Source organism: Mandrillus leucophaeus, unplaced genomic scaffold (genome assembly GCF_000951045.1).
Source record: "Mandrillus leucophaeus isolate KB7577 unplaced genomic scaffold, Mleu.le_1.0 Scaffold285, whole genome shotgun sequence".
In the NCBI taxonomy this organism is placed as follows: domain Eukaryota; kingdom Metazoa; phylum Chordata; class Mammalia; order Primates; family Cercopithecidae; genus Mandrillus; species Mandrillus leucophaeus.
The window spans coordinates 3,100,921-3,105,853 of record NW_012102976.1 but is presented as its reverse complement, the minus strand read 5'-3'; positions in this window follow the sequence as shown (position 1 = coordinate 3,105,853).

The window sequence follows — 4,933 nt, the reverse complement described above, 5'->3', positions numbered from 1 at the left end:
CCTTAACATTTTTTCCTTCATTTCAACTTTGGTGAATCTGACAATTATGTGTCTTCTCGAGGAGTATCTTTGTGGCGTTCTCTGTATTTCCTGAATTTGAATGCTGCCTGCCTTGCTAGGTTGGGGAAGTTCTCCCGGATAATATCCTGCAGAGTGTTTTCTATCTTGGTTCCATTCTCCCCGTCACTTTCAGGTACACCAATCAGACATAGATTTGGTCTTTTCACATAGTCCCATATTTCTTGGAGTCTTTGTTCATTTCTTTTTACTCTTTTTTCTCTAAACTTCTCTTCTCACTTTATTTCATTCATTTGATCTTCAATCACTGATACTCTTTCTTCCAGTTGATCAAATCGGCTACTGAAGCTTGTGCATTTGTCACGTAGTTCTTGTGCCAAGGTTTTCAGCTCTATCAGGTTATTTAAGGACTTCTCTACACTGGTTATTCCAGTTAGCCATTCATCTAATTTTTTTTTCAACGTTTTTAGCTTCTTTGCAACAGGTTCGAGCCTCCTCCTTTATCTCGGAGAAGTTTAATCATCTGAAGTCTTCTTCTCTCAGCTCTCCAAAGTCATTCTCTGTCCAGCTTTGTTCTATTGCTGGCAAGGAGCTGCATTCCTTTGGAGGGAGAAAGGTGCTTTGACTTTTAGAATATTCAGCTTTTCTGCTCTGTTTTTTCCCCATCTTTGTGATTTTATCTACCTTTGGTCTTTGATGATGGTGACGTACAGATGGAGTTTTGGTGTGGATGTCCTTTCTGTTTGTTAGTTTTCCTTCTAACAGTCAGGACCCTCAGCTGCAGATCTGTTGGAATTTGCTGGATGTCCACTCCAGACCCTGTTTGCCTGGGTATCAGCAGCAGAGGCTGCAAAACAGCGAATATTGCTGAACAGCAAATGTTGCTGCCTGATCATTCCTCTGGAAGCTTCATCTCAGAGGGGTACCCAGCCGTGTGAGGTGTCAGGCCGCCCCTACTGGGGGGCCTTCCCGTGAGGCTACTCAGGTGTCAGGGGCCCACTTGAGGAGGCAGTCTGTCTGTTCTCAGATCTCAAACTCTGTGCTGGGAGAACCACTACTCTCTACAAAGCTGTCAGACAGGGACATTTAAGTCTGCAGAGGTTTTTACTGCCTTTTGTTTGGCTATGCCCTGCCCCAAGAGGTGGAGTCTACAGAGGCAGGCAGGCCTCCTTGAGCTGCAGTGGGCTCCAGCCAGTTGAAGCTTCCTGGCAGCTTTGTTTACCTTCTCAAGCCTCAGCAATGGCGGGCGCCCCTACCCCAGACTCGCTGCCACCTTGCAGTTTGACTTCAGACTGCTGTGCTAGCAATGAGCGAGGCTCCATGGGCGTGGGACCCTCTGAGCCAGACATGGGACCCTCAGAGCCAGGCATGGGATATAATCTCCTGGTGTGCTGTTTGCTAAGACCGTTGGAAAAGCACAGTATTAGGGTGGGAGTGACCCGATGTTCCAGGTGCTGTCTGTCACAGCTTCCCTTGGTTAGGAAAGGGAATTCCCTGACCCCTTGTGCTTCCCAGGTAAGGCGATGCCTCACCCTGCTTCAGCTCATGCTCTGTGGGCTGCACCCACTGTCCAGCAAGCCCCAGTGAGATGAACTTGGTACCTCAGTTGGAAATGCAGAAATCACCCATCTTCTGCATCACTCACACTGGGAGCTGTAGACAGGAGCTGTTCCTATTCAGCCATCTTGGAACTGCCCCCTTTTCTCTCCAATTATTTAAAGAGAAAAAAATTCTCATATTTTATTCGTACTATCAAATTATCTATAGATAAAGTATTTGTTGGACAAAATAAAGCTTTGATTCAGTTTTCTCTGAACTACTGTGAATTTCTCATCCAATTCTATGCAGTTTCAAGGTATTCTCTAAAGCAGTAAAAAACTCACATAGTCCCAAGACCAATTCTTTCCCAAATCATTAACAACTGCACTGTAAGCTATCAACTGTAGTATGTGGGCAGCATTACCGAAAGGAGATACCATTAGAGTCAGAGTATAAACTTCAAGTTTATTTCTCTTTAAGAGCTGGTTAAATATAGACAAGTTATTTAAAGCCTAAATAGCTCATTCCTCATCTGTGATATGGGGTGGACTGTACCTCTTTCACAAGTTTATTGTAGAGGCCAAATGAAATAAAGTTTGCAAAATTATCATATAAGCCGAATAAGGTTAAACTAATACATACCTTGCTTTAAGTGGAAGAGACAGCTAGGTATTTAGGATAGGTGCTCTGAAATAGCTTTGTTGGTAGTAGTGTCTTGACATGTGGATGAAACTCATTCTGTTTGTGATTTCCATTGAGTAGCTGTTCTGAGTGTCATAAGACTTCCTGCCCTACAACTTCATCCTTTATACCTGCAGTGTGCACATAAACCAAAGTAGAAGGGGAAATTATTGTTATTATTACTGCCAACAACACAGCAATAAATATTTTTTATTGAACATTTCCTATGTTTTAGCCACTAAGCTAAGCACTAGACACACATTGGTTCAAGCCACTAAGACTTAGAACAGCTCTAAGAGGTAGATATTGTAATTTGCAATTTACAAATGAAGAAACTAGGATTAGCAATGGGTGGTACCTTGCCTAGGGTCATTCACTAATACATGTAGACAAAGGATTCTAATTCTGGCGAAGTCAAAACAAGGTCACATCAGTGGGACAGCAGCATGGTATAGTGTTCCTAGGAAGACACTTTTCCAGATAACTGAGATTAATGTTGCAACTGCCAACATTTTTTTTACACCATGTCTGAATATGGTCTTTGCAGTGAAGATAGCATCAAAATCTTTTTTGAAAACATTTTTTTTTTTTTTTTTGGAGGGGCCTTGGAGATTGTCTGGTCTAAGCCTCTAAATCTTCAGATGCCATTACTGACACAAAGTTCCTTTGGCTATAATATAAATCAGCAATGCCCCAAAGGAGCAAAGTGATGTGTAGGAACTTCTCTGCAGTAAATGACAACACATCACTATGGTATTTTTTATTCTAAGTTTCTTTTGTTTATTTGTTGCACGGTTTTCTTTCTTTCCTCTCACTTTCAAGTTGTCAGGTGTCACTTTCTCTGGTCCTAAAGAATGTGCCATTCACACCTTATGTTGCACTGCTTATAATTTACTATGACATAGGAAACTAGGTAACTCTTTAAGATTGGGTGTCAAATAAGAGTGAATGAACTCTGAGCAAGGACCTAAGAAGAACTCTTACTGAGTGAAGTGCATATGATTTTGCCAATAGATGTGGCTTCCATTTTGGTTTCCCTGATAGTTTTCAGTGATATCTTGGATAATTCAGTTTGTCAGAGACATAAATGCCATGTAAGTGAAAAATTGAGTACTTTTAAAAGTGCACATCTGAAAAGAAGACATAAGTCATGTTTCCAAATAAATCTATTTCCTCTTCCAGGTTCCCCATAGCAATTCTTAGAGCAAGCCAGCTCCACCTGCTCTCTTTACATTACTCTCTCCTGTCTTTTGTATAAGTATAGTCAAATCATCCTTTACCCTTTTACTTCAGTTGTCATTTTCCAGCTGGAAAACAGCAAATTTGATCATTCATACAGAAACAGCGTCTGTTGCTAACCCCTCAAGCTGGTGTACTGGTTTCATTTCTTGCAGCCAAACATTCAGGAACATGTGTTTATATGTATATCTTTCCCTTTATATTAGTAATAAGTGGGTCATTAAGGGCTATATAATGAGAGAATGCAGTTTTCTGGCCTGATAAGTCCCCAAGCTTCATTACCAAATTCATCTTACATGTCAGCCATTAAATAGCTTGGCATTTTCCTCTCTCATCCATGCAGTATCATTTAATTTCATCTAAATGGAGTTTTCTCTATGGCCATAAACATCATCATCTTCATTGCCACCACCATCAAGAAGCATTTATTACCTGCTGCAGTGCATATGGTGCTATATTCAGTATGGTTCTACACAACTCCATCATCATGGCCCTCACCCATGGGAGTCCACGGAGCACAAGGGGACTACTGAAAATAGTGAGATTTGAGTGGAAGTCCAGATTCCCCCCCACCCCCTCCTCCCGACACACTTGAACAGCTGGGTTAGCAGGAGCCGAGCATTTTCCCTTTCTGGGTCATGCCTTATCTGAAAATAAGACAATGAGTTACATTCTCTCTCTGATTCTGCACACTCTAATGCAGATTCAGCTGCAGCCATTGTAAGAGGAGAGATGATTGGTAGAGGAGGTAATTGGTCTGCAACTTTAAACAGTTGGCTATGCTCAGAGAGATAATTAGCCACTGAGTCTCGGGTCAGAGTTGTCTATACAGAACTTTGTTCATTTCCTTGACCTCAGTGTGGTTTCTCTATGTTCTCAACACCTTCTGTCATTCTTATTCCACTATTTTTTTTCTGACCTTGGCTCCCTTTGCCTTTTCTCTAATTCCTGGCCTTCTTCACACCAGGTCCTCAATCTCTGTTTTCTTACTTTTCCCAGGCACACGCAGGGACTGTGTCCCAATTAGAAGATTAGCCTTAAATGGTTCTAAAAGGAAGCTCCTGAGGCCTCTGGGTCCCTACTCTGGAAACTATGTCTGAACCTCTTGAAAGAGGGCTGGGACAGAGCCTGGTACATAGGTCATTCAGTTGAGTCACTAATCATTGCACTGAGGATTGAGGACTGAGGCTTGTCATATGGAAAATGATCCTGGGCAGTGAAGTAGAGGAAATGGGAAAAGGAACCCCATATGATTTTGAGAACAAAGAATAATAGAGTAACATAGACAAGTCCAAATAGTGATTATAGCGAAGAAGTGGAAGCAAAAACCCAAAAAGCATGCCCACACTGGGTACACACAGGAACACAGGAGATGTGGGCAGCAGGAGAGAGAGAGAGAGCAAGGACTTAATGGGATCCAGAAAGGAATTCTGAGATTTATGCCCCAAAATGTACC